We start from the raw sequence: 24,399 nt of genomic DNA, 5'->3' as shown, positions 1-24,399 counted from the left end.
CAAGCCCCTTGCCTTTCTTTTGGCAGCGGAGGCCCGGACGGTGGATTAGTCGAGCGGTTGCTAGGGGGCGAGGCCGACGGTTGCTAGGCTCGACGAGATGTTGCTAAGCAACGCTGGGCGGGGCTCACGTTGCTAGGCCGGCGTAGGAGGCGCCCGCGACTGGAAGGCCGCCGAGCTCCCCGGGGTTTCAGTGGAAGGCGCCGCGCGCCGCCGCTCTCCCCGCGCCTTTCTCCCAGCTCAGCGTCGCCAGCTGGACGCGGGCTCTGCGGTGCCTTCCGGTTCACACCCGCCGCGACCCCGTGATGCTCTGGGCTCTGCAGCGAGGAACCCTGGGTCTTTGTGCACGTGTCTTTGCGACTGCTTGTACAGTGAGGTGTGTGTGTGTGTGTGTGGGGGGGTCGCTTTTGGGTTTCCATAGAAACTTCTGTGTCATCCCATTGCTTCCCAAGGTTTGAGCGGCTGCTCGTGCAAATTTACATATATCTGCATGTCATTAACATAGAGGCGGGCCGGAACTTGTCTGGGCAACTCTCCCTGGACAGTTCGCTTTGCTGCTTAGCCTGCCTGATGGGCACGAAGGCTGCGCATGCGTGAGCGTTTTTCTTATTAATGTTCCCAGATTGGGGTTGAGTGGGTAAAATGTAATAGTGACCACCGATTCCCGGCCCTGGTCACCTTATTGAACCATTAGATTGAATCCATCCAGATACCCCTGACCAAAGACCCCCAGACCCCCAGGTGATGGTTGGAATCCCAATTCTGCCCTTTCCAGGCTGTGTGGTCTTGGGTGAGTTTAGTTTCCCTCTCTATGGCTAAGTTTCCATCCCTGTAAGAGGAATACTAATCCCTGACTCACTGGGTTATGTGAGGGTTCAGTGAGATGCGACTTTTGCATTCACTCATTGCTGCTTCTGGCACACAGTAGGCATTTAATGGTAGCTCCCTCCCTCTCTCCATAGAGCCCAGCTCCTCTCAGGACCCAACCAAAGCAAATCAACTTCCTTTGCAGCTCAAGACATGACAACTAACAACATTAGGACAGACTTTCAGATGTCAGGGCAGACTGGATTTGAGGCGCAGGACGTGGACTATTGGTTTGTTTGCCTGCTTGTCGTTCTTGGAGGCTGGAGACCAGGTTGGTGAAGCATGGACCCTCCCACCCCCATCCCATCACCACCACCACCACGCATGCACCCACTTAACACACTTGTCTCTCTCAGGGGCCAGCTGTTTCCAGAAACCTTGCATTGCTGTCTCAAAGGCGCTGGAGCTTGAGGCAGCTGCAGCAGTGGCAGCTGAGGTTGAGAGGCTTAAAGACCAGAGTTAACAAGGTGGTGACCGAGAAAGTCCCCTCCAGGTCTGAGATGTCTGGGATGGAGCAGGGTCTAGGCGGAGGCTGGAGGCAGAAACTTTGCTTGGAGACCCACATATCTGAGCCCTTGCCAGAGAGGATTGGGGAGCCTGGAGTCACTCCCTTGCCTTTTCTGGGCCTCAGTGTCCCATTGTGGACAATTGGGACTCCTCTGCTGTGACTTGGGCCGGAGAAGGCAGAAGTCCACTCTGTAGGGAGACTCTCTCACTGCTGCAGCTGTGGAGCAGTGCCACAGGGAGGCTGGGGCTGTGAAAGCAGAGGCTGAGAGGGGCCCCTCGAGGGGGGCTAGGATGGAGCAGCAGATCTCCTCCTGGAAGTTTTTATTCTTATTTGGACTCTGATTGTTCCAGATGGCCTCTTCAAAAACTGGGAAGTCCTTCCTGTATCTAACTTCACCTTCCTGCTCTGGCAGAAGCTCCTTCACCTTGCCCTCCTTTCTCCCAGTGTCTCTGATATCTTAACAGCTTTGACTGCCTGGATCAGAGGGAAGGCAGAAGAAGTGTTAGTCTCTTAGTTCTCAGTTAGGTTCAGATAATTAAAATAATGAGGTTGGCTCCCATTCTGGGTTGATGATGAGAGGGAGTGTAGGAGCTGGATTCTAATTGGTTGGTTGGCTTCCTGGAGGAGGGGGTCATACCTTGCAGCTGTCACTGTTACTGCTGTATGCTGGACTATCTGCCAGTGGATTGCGATGGGTCAACTCCTTCTCTGGTAGCAACCTATGCTCCATAGGTAAGAGTTCCAGGGACAGGCTAAGAGCCTGGCAGTGCCCGGGCTGGCCTGCTTGTGTCCCACTCTGGGGGCCAATTAAGTCTCCATCCCTAGTGGCGCCGATTAACAGTTAATAAGGCAGTGAGCACCTGCAGCTATAGAGGCGAATTAAGAGCAACAGTCGGCATAATACACAACCCGATAAGTGAGCAATTAACAACCGGAGAAAGATTAATAGAAGCAATTACATCCTACTTGGAGCTCTGTAAATACGACTGTCAATGGCTGAGGGATGCTTCGAGGTCCCACCTGGCCCCACCCCGGGCCACAGCCTCTTCCCGGGAGGGGAGCCTGCCCAGCTAGATGACCTGTGGACCACAGAGCCATAAACATATGAAAAATGCACACATATGCAAACATGTACATAAGCATACATATACAGACAAGCTCAGACAGATAGTCCACAAGATGCAGTCACACAGATAAATAAACTCCCCACTGTTGTCCAACACTCACATTCACACAAATGGGTACACACAGCTACATGTAGGTCCTGCCAGGAATGCACACAGACACGCATAGAAAAATACCCAGTGTCACAAAGAGACACTTCCCTGGTTTACACAAAGTTAGAGCCACTCAGACTACTGGACACACAGTGACAAACACATACACGAATTTGGACATGTAGACACACACAGCTACCTACTGACAGAGTCCCCAATGCATATGGCATCCGCCTTTCTTTGATGCCCGCCTTGCAAAGGGCCTCCACAGTGGGTGAGAGCTGCACAGTATGTGGGACTGAGAACTGCAGAGAGGGTGGGAGGGACAGAATGTGTGAACACATATTCAAGCGTGTCTGCAGGCATGCCGCTCTAAGCATGTGTGTCCTTGCAAGAGCGTGTTTTACCAATGTATGGGCATGTTCTTGTGTGTAGAGAGGCATGTGCCTGTACATCGGTGTCCCTGAATGAACGTTTGTGTGTCGTGGTGTGTGCATGGGTGTGTGCACATGTGCTTGTGTCCAGAAGGTCTGCGACTATCCATGTGGATTTCTGGCTCATGTGTGATGTTGTGCCAGTGCCCGCATCTGGGTAATTGTGTGACTGTGCCTCAGGGTGGCTTTACATATGCCTTGTCTCTGTGCTGGGGCAGGTGAGGGGAGTGTCTACAAGGGGCTTCCCAGGGACCCAGGAGTTCTGAGGGTGCCTGAACCCAAAGTCTACCTCCAGGAGACAGGGCTTGAGGACAGTCAAGGATCCTCTAGGACTCATTGGGCTACCTTGCTTCCCTCACAGGGACTTCCAGCTCCACTAGTGGGACTCCGTACTTATTGGGGCCTCACCCAGGAGAGAGATGAGAACAGTTTCTAAAGAAATGCACCTGGAGGTGAATTTCTCCCAATTGAAAGCTGAGCCAGGAATTCACTGAGAATGGGCACCTTCCTCTCAAGGCCACAGCTCTGTCCCCACTGGGCCTGACCCCTCCCCACTCCTGCCTCCACCTCAGAGCTTCCACAGAAAATCCCCAGACCCATGCACTGAGCCCGCAGTCTGGGACATATACTCTTATGTACAGAAACCCCAGACCACCAGGAGACAGTCATGTAGACACACAAGCACGGACAGTTGTGGATACAAACATAAAATCCTACTCACAGTTGTACCCAGACCTAGCCACCTATGCACAGCCTCACCGCACACACGAAATCTCCCTCCCTCTCTCTCTCTCTCTCTCTCACACACACACACACACCTGCACATGTGCTACAACACACACACACACCTGTGCTCCCACATGCCCATACTCCCATCACTCTTGAGATGAGCCTTGGGGCCCAGAGGGCATCCTGGGACAGGCCCCCCCACCTTTCCCAACACTAGCCTGGCCAGATGGCAGAGGTCGCCAGGTCCCATGAGAGCTCTCCGTCACCAGCCAATATGCCAGCTGACAGGCAGGTGCACTGAGGCCTGGCTCTGCCAGAGGGGGGAAGGGGTGTCAATAAAGAGGTAATGAGGCTCACCAATACCCCCCTCACCCTAGATCCTGATGTGGCATGCCCCAAAGCCTCTCATTATTGGGCAGGAGCTTCTGAGCAGGGACACACAGACAGAGACACTCACCCACACTCAGACTTCCACAGGACACTAAAGGACCCAAATTCAGGCAGGTACTCCCCCTGTAGCACTCACAGGCACAGGCACCTTCTCCCTAGGCATGAGCCACTCACCAAAACCAGAGTTGACCTTGTAGAGCCTGGTCAGGCCCCTCACCCCCCCCTCTGCCTCCCACTATCTAATGAAAGCAAACAGAAAATGGTCCAGGGAAATAGATCCCAGGGGCTCCAAAGCCAAACCATCTGCTGGTCAGCCTTCTGTTTGACTTTTACTCATTCAATCTTTGTTGTCCATCCATCCATCCATCCATCCATCCATCCATCCATCCATCCATCCAGTAATAAGACCATTAAATCATTACATTCAGCTGAACAACCTGGCTGGCCTTGGGCCATCCTGGCCTGGGGGTGCAGTAACTGGGGAAGGAGAAAAGGGGCACCTGGGCTGGGAGGGAGGAGGGCGAGGGAGCGGAGGGTTTGTCCCCATTCCCTACCTTTTCCTCAGTCTCTCAAAGCCAGGGAAAGGTGCTTCTTCTGCAGCAGGAGGGAAAAGAGCCAAATCCCAGAATAATAGATAATAATAGCAACCTCTTGCTCTGTGCGAGGCACTGTTCTCAGTGCTTAACGCGAGCTAACTCAGTTCATCCTCATAACAAGTCTGTGAGGCAGCTACTATTATTAACCCTACTTGGGGGCACAGGGAGGTTAAGTAGCTTGCCCAAGGTCACAGCTTGTCAGAGCCAACCCAAATGTTTCAAGAGACTGGGGCTGGAATACAAAAGAAGCCCCTAGCTCTCCGCCTACACCCCTCCAACCCTCCAACCCTCCTATCCCCCTCTCTCCCTTCCCCCACCCCTTCCATCCCTAGGCTCCAGGGGGCTACGTGAGGGGCCTTGTATGCCTCCTGTTTTGGATGCCCCAATACTCAGATTCCTGCTTGGTTCACACTCCTGGCATATAGCCACCCTCCTACCACTCTTAGAGCTTAAGGAGAAGAGACGTGGGAAAGAGGCCACCCAGGCCCTGGCAGCTGGCTCAGGGCTGTTGCGTGGGGAATTCCAGGGTCCTGGGTTGGGGTATGGTCCAGAAGGGAGCTGGAGCTCTAGGTGGGCCTGTGAGCCTGTGGACCTTCAAATTCTTCACCCCGTGCAGTAGAGGCCAAGGTGGTACCATTTCAAGTGGGGGGCCCAGGACAGGTTCTTGGGTTGCCTGGGTCTGAGAGTATTAGAGCTAGTAAGTGACAGATCCAGGATATGATCCCAGGCTCTCTGGCTGGAGTCAGCTCTTCATCAGCCTAGGGGGTGCTGTGAGGGGGTCAGCTCTTAGCTAGACAAGGGGATTGCTGAGTTTTACTTCCCCACCCCCACTCCTAACTCTGCCCTTACCACTTTTGGGCCATTCCCACCCATGGCAATGCTTTGTCCCCAACTCCATCTGGGTGCCAGGGGCTCTCAAGGGCGACTTGATTCTCAGTCTTGTGACCTTCCTACCCCATTCTCACTGACATCCCCGCCCCTCCTGCACCAGGGTTGAGGGACAAGTGGAAGCTCCTTGGATTGAACAGGGACCACGACTGTCAACACATCCAGCTCCCTGCCTCTGTTTCTCTTCCCCCAGGATTCCTGCTTGGTTGGTCTCTAGAGGCTTTTTCACACAATTACCCAGGCAAGGAATTTTGATCTCTGGTGCCAGCCAGGCTCTTCTTATGCAAATATAGGCAAATGAGATGCAAACAGAGCAGTCCCAGATTAACAGAGAAATCCCCAGCAGCTGGAGGAGTCACCAGAATCAGCTCGCTGGAGCTCCCTGGAATCCTCCTCATCCAGCCTCTGTCCACTGGGATCTGTCTAGCCGGCTCTGTCCTCACCACCACTTCCCTGGCTTCCCGCTCCGCCCCCGCCAGGAGCTATCTGCTCAGACTTGAGGAGGGTCTGGACAGGGGCAAACACCAAGGCCCAGGCCCTCCGCCAACCTTCTAGCTTGAGATCTCTGCCCTCACCCCCACTTTTAAGAGATCCAGGCAAAGGTGGAGGTTCCCAGGAGGGGTGGTGAGTGGGGCTGGGAGAGAGTGAGAACTCTGTTTTACCCTTGTGGAAAGGGAATTCGCACAAACACACACACTTACAGGCCCACGAACTATGAGGGGGAGAGTCTCCCCTAAGATGCACACACATATACTCATTCAGACAGCAGCCTCTCACACACCATGACACACATCTGGCAAAGCCCCCCACCCCTTCTTCCCCCGATACATCATCAAATAAGCCACAGACAGCAACAGGCTGCAGTGGGCGAGCAGCTGTGTCTTCATTCCTAGGGCTTGAAGGGTAGAGGGTGCTGCTGGTAGAAGGACCCTGGGTCTGTGCAAAGACAGAGGGAGTAGAAGATCCTGCCCAGGACATGACTCAGGAAGAAGGCTGGGGCCTGTGGAAGAGGCCTGGACATGGGCAGTGCCCACCAGAACCCCCCCAGGGGGGCGGTTGAAGCTGGCGTCTATGCCCTTGGGGACTGCCTGGGGGTCTGGCCCACTGGCAGGCGCAACCAGCCCAGGCCCAACTTCTAAAAATAAGAGAAGAGAATCTAAGCCCCTAGTTGGTTCTGTAGAAGCCTGTTGCCTTGGCAACCCCTTCTCAGAGGCCTCCCTCCCGGCTGCCCCGTTTGGCTGCTGGTCCCTGTGCCAGTCCCCCAGGCTGGCCCCTCTGCCAGCCCTCTGTCCTGTCCTGGGGAGGCAGGGTGTGGGGCTGGGGGTGGAGCAGCTGGGAGGACCTTGGGGGATCCAGCTGGGCACAATGGCCTGAGTGTGAGACCTGTGTGGGGCTAACTGTGCTGGAGCTGTCTGACTGCGTGTGTGACAGGGCCTGTTCTGACAGGCTGTGTCTCTGTGTACATCTCTGCCTGTGGCTTGACGCTCAGCATCTCCATGGGTGACTTGCTCGCTATCTGTGGATCAAGGTGCATGTGTGAGTGTGTATCTGTGTCCTGAGGGAAGACCTAGCTGTGGCCTTTCTATGTCTGCCCCTGCCCCTGCCTTCTCCCCGCTCCCAGTGGGCTATCCCCCAACCCTGCCCACTCCCACTTTCTGGAGCTGCAGTTGGGAGTATAGAGTATCCGGTTCCCTGGCGTGTCCAGGGTGAGCCAGAAACCAGGTGTGGTGACTGGGTCAAGGTCAACTTCTTCCAGGGTCTGCAGCCAATGTCAAGTAAGCCCCAAATCTACCTCTTTGGGGGAAGGGGGGGCACTACTGAAACCATGCAATCTAAATCTCTCGGCTGTGTGTGTGCATGCATATGCTATATCGCTGTCAGAGGTGGAGCCTTCCCTCCCTCACCCAGCCTCCCTCTCCAATTAATCACCAAGTCCTGTCAAATCTCCTGGCAATCACTGCTCCAACTGCCCCCCCTTCATCTGCCACTACTGCCCAGCACAGGCCAACCCCCTCTCTCACCCAGAAGATGCAACAGCCCCCTAACTGCTCTCCTCTGGTTTCTGTGTTCCATTTTGTGCCCCTCTCCCCTCCCCATTCTGTGGCCAGAATGATCTTTCTAAAACATAACTTGGATTTTGTTACATCCTCTGCTTAGCACCATTAATGCTCAACTTTGTTCCCAGGGCAAAGCACCCGCTCCTTAACCTGGTCCTCCAGTCCCCTCCACTCACCACCCGGGCTTACTTGTTGCCCTTTCATCCAGCCACACAAGCTACTAAGAGTTCCCAGAAGAGGTCAGAATCCCTTCTTCCTCTGTGCCTTTACACACACAGTTTCCTAGCCTAGAGCTAATTCTCCTTTGGGTAAAGTTCACTCATTCTGTGTCTCAGCACAGATATTACCTCTACCAGGAGGCCTTCCCTGACTGCCCCCAGGCTGGGTTAGGAGGCTCTGTATTCTCAAGACATCCTAGGATGGTCCCCCCAACACACACACACACACACACACACACACACACACACACACACACACCCCATGTATTTCTAGTGACTTTCTCCAAAATGTTTTGTAGAAAATTTAAAAGAAACAGAAAAGTATTAATTGAAACAAAAACAATCACCCATAATTCCCTCAGATTAACTCTCAGTTATTTCCTTCTAGACTTTCTTTAAATGAATTGATTAAGTATTTCCTTTATACAGTTAAGAACATCCTATGTGTATAGTTTCCTGCTTTGTTTTACTTATTATTATACGGTGAGCATTTTCCAAGGTTATTAAAAATTCTTCAAGAACATGACTTCTAATGGTTGCATAATATTCTTATATATGGATATATCATAATTTATTTAACTAACCCTCTGTTGCTGGACATTTATGTTGGCTATGATTTTCCACAGTCATAAATAATGGCAATAAACATCCTTACGCATGGCTCTTTTTCCACATCTTTGCTTATTTCTTAGATTGAACTCCTAAAAGTAGATGAACAGAACCAAGGGGTCAGTCTGTTTTTAAAGGTCTCGACACCATGGCCCCATGGACTTCCAGAAAAGTTGTTTTAATTTACCTGTCCATCACTGGAGTCTGAGAATGCTCCAGATTTCAGTTCTCACCAACACTGATGCTGTCTTTTAAAAGCAACAGCTGTATTAATTTCAGTAGGCAAAACCACATTGCATTGTTTTAATTGCATGTCTTTGGTTACTGGTGAGTATAAATCTCTTGTGTCTCCTCTTCTGTGTCATGCACAGATCACACGGAGCTATAGTTATATTTTTACATCCTGTCTCTCTCCCACTGACCTCAGCTTTGGAGGGCAGAGCCTGTTTGGGTCCAATTCTCTGTATCAGGAGCAGAGGCAGAGGACATGTTCCCAGAGTGCAGCGTGGATTGAATTGAAGACTGTTTTCAGCCTGAGCTTTGACCTTGGGCAGACCTGGGGTCAAACTGAGCTCTGAGATGTGAACTCCTGAAAATCACTTCACCTCTCTGAGCCTCAGTTTCCTCATATGTGTGGCCTGTTAACCACACCATTGCTTGATATGGTTTAATCACCATCAGTGGTACCCGCTGAACAGAGAGGGAGAGCGCCTTTGCCCTGGTGGCACAGCACCTCTTCTTGAGATTGGCCCTCTGCCACAGGAAGCGTCTTGGAGACAAACCCTGGCTGGGGTGCCCTCTCCCATTCTGGCTCAGGACATGTTCCAAGACAGACACGCACAATTTCTCTGCACATTACCAGCCTAATGATATTGTCATTTGGAGTCTGGAAATGAGGAGAAATCGGCTTTTTCTTGGTAATTAACGTGAGTGATGGGCCTTAAGATGGAGTGGCAGCCGCCTAAGTGAGAACCAAGCTTCCAGGAAAGTCAGCCAGGTCATCCCCTTGCCTTTGGGAAGGTGTGTGTCCCATCCTTAGCCTCTGCTTGTCTCCCCAGATAGGCCAAGCCTGCCGCCCTTCCCCATAGGTCATTCCTTTAGGGATTGCTTTAGAGGCTGAGCCCTGATCGTCAGGAGGCTCCTCCTTGAGCCTGCCCATAGTCCTTCATGTTGCAGTTCAATTTACTGTGCCATTCATTGTCCTCATGAGAGCTACCTTTGCTTTTGAGGGTATCCTTAGCTTAGTAGGGGCTTTAAAAAATCTCATTTGTTGAAAAGAGAGGTGAAAACACCTGGGTAAGAGTGGTTGAAGTGAGGTACTCCAAGCTTCATGATGGTGTTCAGGAAAAATCCCTGGAGGGATGGGGGCAGGGCCGTGTTCCGATGTGCAGAGGGCTAAAGGCAGACCCAATTTCCTTTCTAAGTGAAGCATTCACCAGGTTTAGGAATATTTCTCTGGGTCCCTGCCTCAGTTTCCCCACCATCCTCAGGGGAAAATGTTTTCATTCCATCCCTTTGTCTTCTCTCCTTATCCACTTTGGTGCTGGATGAGGGAGACACAGTAAATCAGCTCCAGGCCCTGCCCATGAGCAGCTCTGTGTCCAGCAGGACAGGCAGACGCTGATGCCAACAGCTCCCATCAGGGTGAACAGTCCCTACAGGAGAGGGAGTTTACGGAGGGAGCCCAGAGGAGAGGAGAATTGGTGCTTCCTGGAGGAATGTGGGAGGCAGAGGAGGGGGCCTGGAGGGTTGCATCTGGTAAAAGGAAGGGGTGTGGAAGAGTAATCTATGCAGAGGAAACAGTGGTCAAAGGCTGAGGTGAGACAGAGCCTGGCACAGTTAGGCAGTGGGGCCCAGTTCCCTGGGCACAGGGTGGATGTAGAAGTGGGAAGAGAGGGAAAGCTGGGAGGTCTTCAGGGGCAGATGGTAAAAGACAGTGAATGCTGAGGCAGGGAGTTCGAACTTCATCCTGAGAGTACTGGGGAGCCATTGAGGGTTTAAGCAAAGGAAGAATATAGTTGGATTGTTCTTTAGAGTGATCACTTGGGGAAATATGGACAGGGGATGGGGCAGGACTGGCAGCTATTGCTATGGTCTCTGTGGTCCTGAACAGGGCAGTGGGTTCCAGTGATTTTAGGAGAGGAGACCAGATGGGATCCCATGGCAGCAGTAGGTGGGATAGGTGGTTGCTAGTGATCCAAACTCAGGAGCCCAGGATGAGTTTCAGGACAGTCTCTTCTGTCCTCCTCGAGTGCCTCCAGGAGAATGTTTAAATTCCCTAGAATGGTATTCCCAGTATGGCCATACCTACCTGTGCTCCCCCCCCCCAATCATCCTGTGCTCCCCCACCATCCTGTGCTCTGGCCCAACTGGTTTCTCCATTAGTTGTGAGCTCACAAGACCAGTTCCAGCATCCAAGCTTTGTCCCCTAACCCTTCCCTCCTCCCTGCCTCCCCAAACCCTCAGCCAGCCCTGTCTGCCTTAGCTCCCCTCGGTCCCCTCAACCCACCTTCCCTCCCTTTCCTCTATACCCTTCACTTAGCAAAGGCCTGGGCAGGCCATGTCTTCAGCATAAACAGTGGCTTAAAGATCCTTACAGGAGAACTGCAGGCTTTGGCCCAGGTAAGTGTGAAAGCCTCCAGGAGCTCTGATAGGGCCAGGCCGGGTGAACAGTCCCGTCTGCAGCTATCTGTTCTTGGCCAAAGGAGCTGTCATTATTGCCCCAAATTAGGCACCAATTTGCCCGTGTAATTGTTTGCTAATTGACATGAAATCCTAATGTAATTAGTTGGGCCCCTTATCTGGGAGCCTGGGGAGCCAGAGGTGGTAGGGGGCCGCTGGAGCAGGGATGGTCTTAGGAAGCTGGGGAAATGTGTCTGAGAGAGGAGGCTCTGAGCTGTCACAGGGCCGAAACAGGTGTGATAGCAATGGCAGGCTCTCGCAGCCGAAAGGGCCTTTGGAGAGGCCAGCCCTGCCTTCTATCTTCGAGAGAGGGAAACGGAGGACAGGTAGAGGGAGGAAGCTCCTAGGAGCTGGTGGCAGAGCTGGGTCAGATATCTAAGTCACTTGTCTAAGTCACTTGTCTAAGTCACTTGTCTAAGTCACAGGTCTAGCTGTGGGTCAGGATGGCATAGCCCATGGATGTCTGTCCTCTGTTTCCAAATAAAGGAGCCCCTTTTGGGGGAGGCAGGAAAAATGGGGGAGGCTATGGGGACCAGCTCACCTTTGAGTAGGAAGTGCAGTGGGTAGAGGGCCCCGGGAGGTGTTAAATGGTTAAAGTTGGAGGTGCAATGGGGGCAGACAAGAGGCTCTGAGCCTCTCCCTGGGGAATAACTTGGGTGTTAAGGGGGGGGGGCTGAAAAGCCCAGCTTTCCCCCCTCCTCATCCATAGGCCGATACCCCCAAGCCCCACCCCAAGCTTTTTGTCTCTCCGTCTCTCTGGAAAGAATCTGCCAAAGGTGCTAGATCCAGCTCATCCCAGTTTGTGAGAGCTGATTGTTAAATGTTTAGGAATTTCGCCAGCCAGTTGATTTCACCTTGGTAGTTTAAATTGGCCATCGTGGGAGGATTTACACCCTGGAAATTGGCAAATGCCACAAATCAAGTCTACTTACCGCCCCCCCCCCCACTAGAGCCAGTTGTCGAGCAGTTCTCAACACACCCTGAAACCATCTGAACTGTGATGTGAGAGCCCCAGAAATTCTGATAATGTTAGGGCTGGAAGGTCCTTCTTAGATGTCTCTCCAAATCCCAACATAAGGGGGAAACTGAGGCTCAGAGGCCACCTAAGAAGTCCAGACTCCCCACTCCCCAGGACTGATAATGGAGGAAGATGCCACAGAGTTGCTTGAGGATTCAGCCTCCAGCTGGAGGAAGGAAGCACTAAAGGTGGACGGGTTGACTCTGATGACCAGGACGGAGGCAGAGGGAGCCCTGGGGACCATAGGAGGTCATGTAGAAAGGGTTCTCCAGTCAACAACCTGGCCTGTTTCCCTGGCTCTCTTTCTCTCAGGCAGCAGAGTAGTTCGACAAGTGAGGAGCAGCAGGGTGGGCCCAGGCAGGATTGGGAGGAAGGGCAGCTAGAACCAGGGCCATTCTGGGGATGCCATTTTAGTCACATGGTCCCCACCCCTTACTCTCCATCCTGCTGCGTCAGTTCCCAGGGTTCCAGTCCCTCTAATCTCTATCTTTACCCAGATCTCTCCTGTTTTCTGGTCACCATCCCTGGATGTCCTGAAGGCACCTCAATGCAGCATGTCCAAAATAGAAATCATTGACTTCCCACAAGTCTTTCCTCAGCTGAGTAAATGGCACGCTCCCCCTCAGGGCCTTTGCACTTGCAGCTTTCCCTATTTGGACAGCGCTTCCTCTAAATATCCCTCACCCCCTTTAGGTCTCTGCTCAGATGTCACCTTCTCAGATGTCCCCTTGCCTAAAATAGCCCCTTGACCCCCTCTCGCTCCTGCCCCTTATCATTTTCCTTTTCATACTTATTAATAGTAACATTTCATACATTTATGTATTTGCATGTGCCTCCCCTCCCCCAGTAGAAGGCAAACTCCACATAAGCACAGCAGTTATGTGGTCAGGTTCTGAGAGTTCTTTGGGGTCCTGGATTGCATCTGTTTCACTCACTGAGCTCCAGAAAGTAGGCTCTCAGTAAATATTTGTTGAATGAATGAATGAATGAATGAATGAGCCTCTAACCAGTCCCCTTCTCCAGTCCTGACTCCTCAAATCCATCTTCTAGTTGCCCCGGTTGTCTGTCTTTCCTTAAACAAACTTGACCATGATTCTTTCCTGTCCAGAACCCTTATAGATCTCTGTTGCTTTCAGAATAAAATCTACCTCTGGTTTAGCTTACAAACCTCTCAGTGATATATTTCCAGCCTAACCTCTGGCTTCACACGTCTTCCTCTAAATATCAATACACACACACACACACACGCACACGCACGCACACACATGCACACGAGCACAGAATCATGCATGTGATGTACTATTTCCACCTCTGTGTGGGGTTCCCACACCCCTTAGGTGGTCCTCTGCGTTCTCTGACTCACTTAGTCTTTCTTCCATGCAGTCTGTAAGTGTTTTTGGAGCAGCCCCTTGGTGCTGGGTGCTTTGCTGAAACTTACCCCATCCCATCTCAAAATTCTCCCTGTCTGGCAAGGAAGGAGGACCTGAAACCATCATTCCATCCCTAGTTCCTCCTTTTTGTCTTTTCTGACATCACCTCCCTGTGTCCAGCCAGACCCCTGCGCCCTCATGAGGAGATGGCTCTTGGCTGCCTCTGGCACATTATGGAAATGACTGGGAACAACTGGGTTTGGGGACTTGCCCTTCCCACCCCAGGGCCCAGCCTGGGTTCTGACAGCATGAAGGGACATCAAGTGACTCAAGCTGCCCCTTTTCACTGAGACTTCTGAGCCTCAGTCCACTTCACACCAAAGGGTCCAAAACTCAGGGAAGGGTGAGGTTGTTCCAGTGAGTGTGAGATGTGCACATGAACTTGCCTGTATCTCTGGATTAGTGTGTGTGTGTGTGTGTGTGTGTGTGTGCGCGCGCGCATTCCTGGATATACACCAGTGGTCCTGTCCCACACTCCTGTGTGTGTTACATGTACTTAGAAACGTGCCTGGGCGTGTCTGAGTTAGGGCTCAAGTGTGTATGTGCTTGTTAGGAGTCAAAGCTGCCTGGGGCCAGGCAGTCCTTTCTGTACTCTAACTTGAGCCTCCCTTGCAGCCACAGGACCACAAAGATCTCACAGCCAGGCAGACCCATTGCCAAGTTGAAGAACTGCCCCCACACCCTCAGGAAAGCGGGAATGTGAGTCAGCTCGGCTCCACCCCACTGGCTAACTGCCCGTCCTCTCTGGCCATCGCCTGAGAGCCCATTGAGCGCCCGCAGGTTGGCAGCCAGGACGCTGGGGGAGGAGTGGGGTGTGCCCAGGGCTGGCTGCAGCTCAGGGGCCCTGTGAAGAGAGGCAGTTCCATCAGCTCCCTGCAGGCACCCAGAGAGGCAGCGCTGACACACAGCGTGGGGCAGGGTGGGTGGCAGTCTGGGGCGCATGCTCACTCACACCCATCTTGACAGATGCACACTCACACAGTCACACCATGAACGCAATGGCACAGATACCCAAGCACACAAATGGGTGGACCCACTCGCAGATCCATGCAGGGGCTGGGAACCAGACCCACAAAGACAGACTCATTTCTACAAATACATGCTCACGCAGATTCACAGATGCAAACGCCGTGCACACGTGTGCACAGACATAGGGACACACCCTCACGCCCCCGCACACTTCCACTCAGTGACACGGACAGCGAACACCCAAACACGCTGACATTCTCAGGCACAAGCACCCAGACACAGACAAGCTCATACAGACTCATACTAAAAATACACACTTGCAGATGCAAACACTGGCCCACAAGCATGCACAGACACGCCCAATGCTCTTGTGGATGTTCACACAGAGACAGACACCCTGAATGCTCGGTTCACTGGCACTCACACTCACAGCCCACCCAAGGGCCTCACAGAGGCACAGTCACAAAATACAGTCACCCAGACACACGCCACACATGCAGGTGCACAGTAGCAGACACACAAGAGCTGCACACACACAATCACACAAAGCAGGCGCACTTGGGCCCCAGCTACCTTTGAAACTCAAATCTGTACTCCCTTCCAGAGCTCTGCAGCCACCCCCAGCAGCCCAAGGGCCCCAGCACCCTTGCCTCCCTGCCACTACTGGCTCCTGGCTCCAGGGACTCGTTATGGTCTCCAAGCCCCTAGCGAAAAGTAAAATACATTTCAGGGGAGACCTGGGCAGGATGCAGGTGCATAGGAGCCTCAGTGGTAGGGCCTTTTGTGAGATGGGAGCCATGAGGGGCACTAGGAGGAGCCCCTGTGCCTCCTGCCATGACAGGGTGGCCAGTATTCTCTTGCCCCACCCAGGTCAAGGCAGATGCAAAGCTGACCAAGCTGGTTGAAAATGGAGATCAGGGCCAAGGTCTCAGCCTGGGGAAGGGGTGGGTGGCTGCCTGGAAAACATTAGTTCAAGAAGTTCCTTAAAACAAGAATCACAATGTCACACGTACAGATCTGCTGACATACCCAGCACACTAATCACACCCCTTGTCTAAGCATGTACATAGAGCTATATGACACCCAGGCTCACGGCTACTCACAGACACACACATATACACACACCCAAACTTGAAGGCTGCCAACATCCCCAAGCACACACAGGGACACACATCACAGGCTGGCACAGATATATACTGGACACTGACACACAGAGACACAGTCACATACAGGCCTGCAAATGCCATGCACCCTGACTCACACATCCCACCTAAAGACACAGACATACACAGGCCTGAAAACATTTCCCCTACACACACACACACACACACACACACACACACACATCACATACAGGCTCAAGCACACACTGAACACAAAGAAACACCACATACTCTAGTTGCACACAAACTCCAACAACAGGCAAATTCTGCCCAGCAATCACCCAGACACCGAGCAGGTGCACAAAGCCTAGCGTCACACACATGTATGCATTCTACACCATACATATACACACCCAGAAAATTAATGCATGAAAAAGGCACACACCCTGCATACAAAGACACACACACACACACTCAGAGCAGACATCCCCAGAGCCAGGCCCAGGCTTGTGACGTACAAGGCCTAGGCACACACAGAACCTGCGCTCAGGCACACCATACACACACACAGGCTCTTCCCCACACTGACGCACACAGCCACCCACACCTGTACCCAAGCTCAGCCCTACGCACTCCCGCTCTGACACACAGAACACGGGCTTGGTGATGCACCCCAGGGCCTCTCCCTTCCAACCACAACATTCAGGAGCCTTCTCTTCCCACCCCTTGTCCTGTCCGCAGGCCTCACTCCTAAGCCTGGGACCCCCAGAGGTCAGAGGTGTGCCAGGGTTGGCAGTGAGATAGAGGCGCAGCCCCCTCGCCCAGCATGTTTGCTTTACTGCCAGCATGAGGCAGAGTGTGTTCAGGTGAGAGGGATGACCTCTGGGGGGGGGGGGTCAGCGTTCAGTGGTGTCGCTGAGTGTGGTTATGCCTGCCAGGGGTCCATGATCCTAGTGTGAGGTCCTTCCAAACACCCTCAGCAACTCTGGCTGCCTCCCCCAAATGTAGGTGTCTGGCCCCAGTCTCTCCTTGTAGGAGCCAGGCCCTGGGAGTCAGAGCTCCTCCAGCCTCTCACCCTGAGGAGCTGGTCTTCTCTGGAAGGATCAGTCCAATCCTGAAATAACTTGTTTCCCAGGGTTGGCACTTGGTCTGTCCTCTGGGGGTGGCAAGGAGGACAAGGATGAGCCAGGACACAGGCAGGGCCTCACTGAACGAGGGGAGGCACCCCTTCTGGCTCTGCCTCTCTCTAAGCGCAGTTTTCTCATCTGTGAAATGGGGGAGTGTGACCATATTACTTTAAGTGGTTGTTCCGAGGGCTAATTGTGACAATAAGTTAAAAGCAGCTGGCACACTGTCAGGCCCACAGAGAGGCTCAAGAGGATGAGCCGATCCCTCTAGACTTCTAGGTCACCACCACCCTGCCTGCTATGTTCATTGTGTCCTGCTTGGCACAACCCAGTCCAGCAGGATCCAGGTGGCACAGAGCCCAGGGGAGAGAACCTGGGGCATCCCAAATAGTGGGAACACACTGGCCCCCCACTGCCAGTGTGCCCCAGGCCTGCCAATTGTCCCAGGCCCTCTCTCAAGGATTCCTATTCCCCTTCCACCAGATAGGAAGCTGGGAGCAGCTCTTCTCAACCCCCTGCACAACCACCAGCTAGAGGTGTGGATACAAGCCATGGTGCTGTCATTTCTGGGTGTTGGGAGTGGTGGCCTGGGCTCCTTGACCTTCAAGCCTGTAGCAGGGGAGTGTGGGGTTAGATCTTAGGGAGAATTTACCAAGGGGAATGCCTGGGCTGACTCCTGTCAACATGGAGGGGCTGTGTCTGACCTCAGCCTAAAGCAGGAGGCGACAGGACTGATAGATAAGCCAGACAGGCTTGGCAGTGAGAGAGGCCCAGCCCCCTCACCCAGCATAATTGCTTTACTGCTGGATGAGGGGGCTGGGCCTCTATCTCACTGGACCAGACAAATGGAGGGTGATGTGTCCTGGGTTGTGTGTGTGTGCAGTTATTCATATACCTGTGTATCCCAGTCAAGTGTACACGTCTGTGGGCCAGCGACTGTGTGTCTGGATATGGGTTTGTCTGTACACGCATCTGTGTAAGTGCGCGTGTGTGTTTACACAGGCAAGGAAGGCAGGAAAGGGAGAGAGAGGGCTTCCAAACAGGAGAGGAGGTGCTGCAGAGAAGTGGGTCCAGATTCAGTTTCTCTGCAGGAATCACACACACACACACACACACACACACACACACACACACACACACAGTCCAGGTCCCTCCGTGGCTCCTGCTGCTGCTTTCACTGCAATGATCTCAACAGATAACTCCTGCTGCTGTGCCTTTCTCCCTGGGAGGAGGGGAGAGGGACTGGGGAGGGGGACTGGGAAGGCCTTAAGGTCAGGCACCCATTCTGAGTCATCTCTATGACCCCAGAATCTAGAACAGCCTGCAGCCCTGAGGAAGTCTGAAAGGGGCCCACATTCCTGCACATGACGCCTCCCTGGATCTGGCACTGTGAGAGGCACTGAGTCTTTGTCATCTCATGTGACTCAGTCAGCTCTGCTAGGTTAGGACCATCATTTCCATTTTACAGAAGAGAAAACCAAGGCTTTGCCAGCATAAGTGACCTGTCCAAAGTTAGACAACCAGTGAGGGACACAGGCAGACGTCCAGATCACAGGGCTTGAACTCTTGCTGCATCATCACACAAGAAACCATAAAACACTGTTTTATTAGACAAACATTGACCAGGGATCGCACGCTGGAAGCTCTGTGAGGGCAGGGACTTTGCTTGCCTTTTCACCATTCATTCAGTCAACAACTTTTTATTAATATCTACCACGTGCCTGACATAGTGCTTTGTGCCAGAGGATCCAACTGTGAATGGATGGACAAGGTCTCTGCCTTTACAGAACTCGTAGTCCAGTGGGGGAAACATGATGTGTGTAAATAAATTACTTATTTTCAGAGTAATGAGTGCTAGGAAGAACTACAAGGCCATGGGATGGAGCGGGCTACTTTAGAGGTTTAATCAGAGGAGACATCCTAGAGGAGGTGATGTTGGAACTGAAACCTTCCTGATGAGAAGGAGTCAGCCAGGAGAAGTGCCAGGAGAAGAAGGGTGTGGAATTTTCCAAGAACAGCAAGGAAACCTGTGTTACTCAAGCGTAGGGTGGGGTGGTGTTGGGGTAGGGTAGAGGAGATAGCTCTGGAGAGGCTGGTAAGGGTAGTGGGGAGCCATTGGAGGGCTTAAAAAGAGGTGCTCTGATTTACATGTTAAAAAGATAGTTCATCGGGCTCCAGGAGAATGGATTGGGGTGGTGAGGAAGAAGCGGGAGCCCAGAGATTAAATAAGGGAGAGTTCAGGCATCAGGCTTGGACTCTGGTGGTGGCAGTGGGGATGTGAAGAGTGAATAGATTTGGGATACTTTGGGAGACAGAAGCAACAGGATTTGCTAATGGCCTGGATCCCAGTGCCTAGAATATAGTAAACACTCAATATTTAAAAAATTTTTTTTTAATTTTTTAATATGTCTTTATTGATTTCAGAGAGAGGAAGAGAGAGGGAGAGAGACAGAAACATCAATGATGAGAGAGAGTCATTGATCGGCTGCTTTCTGCACGCCCTGCACTGGAGATCAGGCCTGCAACCCGGGCACGTGCCCTGAACCGCGATCTCCTGGATCCTAGGTCGATGTTCAATTGCTGAGCCATGCTCGGCTGGGCAACACTCAATATTTTTTTAATGAATGACAATGACCTTTTTGGTGCCAGGCTCTTGTGCCTACCCTCCAGTATAAGACATGTGTATTCAGATCACCCGGGACCTTAAAGGTCTTTTCCACCCTCTGCCCTAAGGGCCAGGGGCCAGATAATGCACGTTCTGACCTTCTGGGAAGATTCGGCTAGGGAGCAGGTAATCCTCCCTTCTCTCCCTAATCTACATCACCAAGAAAATGACAAATACCCAGCCTGGGCTGCCCCAGGCTCCTAACCCGTTTGGCACCTGTAGGACATGTAGGACTTCCCCAGGCAGAGAAGGACAGTCCACCTTTCCAGGATATCCCTCCAGCATCCATGACATCAGAGTAGTGAGGGCTTGTCATATGAGCTCTGGGGCAGACCCTGGTAAAAGACCATCACACAGATTTGGGTGTCTTTGGGGACATGTTATGAGCTCCTGAGAGGTGCCTGGGGTGGGAGTGGGGGACTGAAAGGAGATATTTGTACCCAGAACTTTTGGTGGCTATGGGTGCCTGGCTGAGTGGCAATGGAGGGTGGGGGCTGAGGGAGGGGGCCCTCCTAGGTCCCACCAGCTAGAAGGAAACCTCAGGCTGTGGCCAAATAAATCACTGGGAAGGAAAGACGAACATTTTCTCATCTGTTTGAAGGGCAATGAAGCATAGCCGTGGCTGGCCCAGTGGGAGGCAGGGCCGAGGTCAGGCGGGTAAGGCTGGGGTTACTCGACCTTCTATCTGCCCCTGAGCTGCCCCACTGAAGTCTGTGCTGCCTCTGAAGACTGGGCCACTAGTGGCTGTTACTGCTAACAAAAATATTAATTATGAATTAATTGGTAATAAAAAATAGTTTTAGCCCTGGTTGGTGTGGCTCAGTCAGTAAGAGCGTCTTCTTGTACAGCGAAGGATTGTGGGTTCGATTCCTGATTGGGGCACACACCTAGGTTGCAGGTTCGATCTTCAACTCCTGTCGAGGCCATTCAGGAGGCAACAGATCAATGTTTCTCTCTCTCTCTCTCCCCCTCCCCCTCTATCTAAAAATCAAAAACCCTCTTAGGTGAGGATTAAATAATAATAATAATAATAATTTTAAAATACCTCTTTCAGAGGCAACTCTTGTTAATCCATATCTTTTATCTTGCTGCAGCCATCATTTTCACTCAGGTGAGATTATTTACACCATTTCACAGATAAGGAAACAGAGGTTCAGGGAGCTGAAGGGACTTTCTCAAGGTCACTGAGCATGGCAGTGTGAGAGCAGGGTAGAGAGCCTGACTTCTGCTTGCCCTGTGGGGTTGGACCACTCCACCCCTCCGAGGTTCCAGAGAGGGCCCCAATGGGGCGAAAGGGCTGGGGTCATTGTCCTTTGCTCAGTCTGTGAGGGAAGGGGCAGGTGGAGGGATGTCCCTCCACTCTGCCCAAGCCCTTTGTGTTCAGGCTCTGGCTGGTGCCCCTTCCCTTGCCCAGTCTCTGCTCCAGGCTCCCTGGAGGCCCCTCATGGGGCTGAGACTTGCTCTTTTCACCCCCTGTCTGGTCTGTTGGAAAAGTAATTTCTCTTCAACCAGCTGGATTTGAATATGGAAACGATTTGTAATTACTCTGAGTCCTCCCTGGCGGGCGGCATCATCACCAGAGTGAGTCTGGAAGGGCAGGAGCTCCTGGGAAAGGAGGTGGGTAAGCCCTTATGCACAGACGCACCTCTGGGAGAGGCTTCCAGAGGTTTGCCCTAATCTAGCCTGCTTCTGCACAGCCCCTAGGAGGTCTTGCTCTCTCTGTCCAGTTCCCACAACCGTCCTGTCTTGCTAATCTCACTCAGCTGTGAGCCCTTGGTATGGGGTACTATCTTTGTCAGTCCTTCACTCTGTCTGACCACTTGTCTTTCCTAGGGCATACATTTTTATGACTGAAAGAAAGGGGTCAAGAAGTCAGAGGGCTAACAAGGAACAGAGAAACAGACAAAACACTATCTCTCTGGAGCCAGCCCCTCCCATTACCCCCCACATCCAGCTGGATTCTGGGGGAGTTGGGGAGGGCTTTAGGGACCCAGCTGCATCACATCTGCAAGAGACCTGCCTGAGTTTCTCTGGGCTCTGGGTCTCTAGTATGCTAATTCATGAATATTCATAAAGAGGGAGGCAGTTCTCTGTAGGAGTGGAAGGGGCTGGAGCTCTGTAGGACAGGGTCCTGGAGGTTTTTGAGGGCCTATCCTTACATCCTTGTGGGTACCCCATGTCCCAATCAATCTCCCCACCTTTGCCCACATCCTTAAGGCCCCAATCCCACCAACCCCATTGCCCCTCACAATGCCCAAGTGAGGAGGCCTGGGATCTCCCACTGCCCTTGGGGTGGCTTTCGACACACCATGCAGATAGCAAGCAAGCTGCCTGGCTTTTACAATAGGGGCTGAGCCTCAAAACCCAGAGACCTGCGGTGTGTTTGAGGGTGCCGGGAAGAACCCACATGCTCTGCCTGCCTGTGCTAGACCCAAGGCACACGCCTCCTTGGGCTCCCACCCTCCTCCCTGCCTCATACAGCCTCATAAATTCCCTTAAGGTGACGGGTGAGATTCCTTCATCGCCCCTTATTACCTCCTTCCATTAAAGTCGATAATCTCTCACCATCACTCACAACAAATGTCACTGAGACTGCTGGATGGGGGAGGGACAGAGGGAGGAAACAAGGGTCTTTTCTTTCTGCCTCTTCCTGGTCCTGCCTTGGGGAGAGGTGGAGTCTTCTCATTCAACCCCCATCTCCAGGGAGACACAACTCAAGGGCCTTCATTAGAAAAGTGGGGTTGGGATTGGGTGGACTGGGGACTTTCTCTGTCCCCAGATTTGGACCTTTCCTGGCCAGAGAACCTTCAAAAAGTAGGGTTCCTGAAACCATCTCACCCTTACTGCAAAGCTGCCTCCCTGCTGGCTTGTCCTCTGACCAGAGCCATCTGATTAACCTACTTGTCTTTGGCCAAAGTGGTGTGTCCCTGGTCTGCCCATCTTCCTGGTGGCAACATGCCCAGGCCACAAACCACCCAACCAGGGCCCTGAGCCATAGGCATCTCCCTGGGTGCCGCCTTTACCATGGCCCAACCCAACTGTCCCTGGGCACAGTGCCAGGATGGGGAGGGGGCGGGTCTGTACATTTCTGCTGCTTCTACACAAACAGATGCAACATGGGGGCGCCCCTGGCACAGGGAAAGGTGCTTGTGGGAATAGACAGGCCCTCAGGAAAACATGTAACACACTGCACACGTGTAGCATCCCCGTGCCTAGGGACATGCAACATTGCAGAATTTACACCAGAGTATGCACCAAACATACCACACTGCAGTGTACATATGTGGCTCCTACACACAAGTGACTCACAGCACTCAGCACATATGTGGCACTTGTAAGCTTGCACACAAATAGCATCCCTACATACAGGAATAAGCAACATGCATTCAGGACCTGAGCACATGTAAACATACTGTGCATGTGTGTAGCAGCTGCATGCATAGAGCCAGTGAACATTGCAGTGCACACATAAGGCACCTGTATGCATAAGCATATGCAAAGTTCAGCGCACATGAGTGGCACCTGCATGCACAGGGATATGCAATTTGCAATGCACATGGGGGTGGGCGTGGGCAAATGCCCCTGAGACTGACTGAGATGCCTCTCGCCTAGGGTATCTCTGGAGGGGCGTCTCGGATCGCCTCATTCTGCGGTCCCGGAGGCCGCGGGCGGGGCGGGGGCTTACCCGGGGCTTCTCCCGCGCCGGCGCCTGGGGCCCAGGGAGGGAGGGGAGGGCGCGCTTGGCTCGGTTGACGCCGCTCCCCCTTTAACAGGAGGCGGCGCGCGTCGCCCCCGCCCCCCACCCCTTCTCGCGCTGCTCCTAGCGCCGGGCCGGGCGCGCGCCCCCTCCCAGGCCCGGCCCGCGCAGGCGCCGCGTCCCGCCTCGGCGGTCACTCGGCCTGGCGCGCGCTGCGGGCAGCGGCCGGAGCGGCCAGAGGAACCCGGTTCGGCGGCGGCGGAGGCGGTGGCATCGACAGCTGCGGCGGCTCTTGGAGACCGAGGAGGATGCGGCGCCGGCTCCCAGAGTCCGGGGCTGCGGCCACCGCCCGTGAATAGGAGGCGGTGCGAGACGCGGACAGTGATCCGAGCGGGGGAGCGGGGATCGGGGGTGGGGGGCGGCGGCAGGAGCCAGCGCCTGGCCCGGCGCCCGCCCGCCCGCCCCGCGCTGCTCCGCGGCGCCTTTTCTGCACCCGCCGCTCCGCGGATCGGGAGCCTCGGCCCTCCGCGCGGCTGCTACGAGCTGCCCCGCGCTCGGCCAGGCCCCCGCCTTAGGGATGGCAAACTTGCGCCCCTCGGTCGTCTCCGCCAGCGCCGGCCCCCGCTCCTGCTGCTGACGGCGCCCAGGTGAGTGCTCGGCCCCAGACCCTGATGCGGCCCCTCACCGAGCCCTCCCCGCGCGGTCCGGAGTTTCCGCACCAGCCGGGACTCGGGGCGCTCCCCTGCCCATCTCTGCTGAATTCTCCCCTGCCCGAACTGACTTCGCTCGGCGCCTACCCACTCCCATCTCTTTGGGAACTTGCAAGCCTGGGGCCGAGGTTTCCTTTATCCCTGGTGAGTCCCTTTTCCACCGCCTCCCCTTTACATCTTTGCTAAAGCGCCCCCCGCCCCCGCCCAGTCCTGACCCAGACCTTACCCCCATCCTCGTCTCCAGTCTCTCGCTGTCTCAGCTTGGATTCGGGCAGTGCTCCCCCCCTTCATTAGAACCCCTCTTTCCAACCTACAGCTCGATTGTGCGCTCCCTTTAATGCCCCCTCCTTGTCTGGATGCCGGACCCTGCCCCTCTCCTCCACTTCATCTCTGCCCGGAGCCCTTCCTGTCCCCATCCATGTCTGCCCACAGTTACTGCCTTTCCCCGAGTGGGTACCCTGACCATTGCTTCCCCTCTTATTTCTGTC

The 24,399-nt window shown here is 53.5% G+C and overlaps 1 protein-coding gene across 14 annotated transcripts in view; it reads left to right on the top strand.

Moving 5' to 3' along the window:
* The first annotated feature begins 1,066 nt into the window (after positions 1 to 1,066).
* Positions 1,067 to 24,399, top strand: part of ADGRB2 (adhesion G protein-coupled receptor B2) — a 58,711-nt gene continuing 35,378 nt past the window's right edge. For 11 of the 14 annotated variants that reach the window (XM_081145788.1, XM_081145787.1, XM_081145786.1 and 8 more), the window contains exon 1: positions 23,761 to 23,848. The gene's annotated coding sequence lies outside the window, so the exon portion shown is untranslated. Of the gene's footprint in view, positions 1,136 to 23,760; positions 23,849 to 24,399 lie in introns of those variants that run through there. The other 3 variants (XM_081145790.1, XM_081145789.1, XM_081145791.1) reach the window with 1 other exon arrangement.

This window comes from Miniopterus schreibersii, assembly GCF_964146895.1.
Source record: "Miniopterus schreibersii genome assembly, chromosome: 8".
NCBI classification, from domain to species: domain Eukaryota; kingdom Metazoa; phylum Chordata; class Mammalia; order Chiroptera; family Miniopteridae; genus Miniopterus; species Miniopterus schreibersii.
The sequence above is the reverse complement of the archived record's forward strand: the minus strand, read 5'-3'. Positions and strand labels throughout refer to the sequence as shown.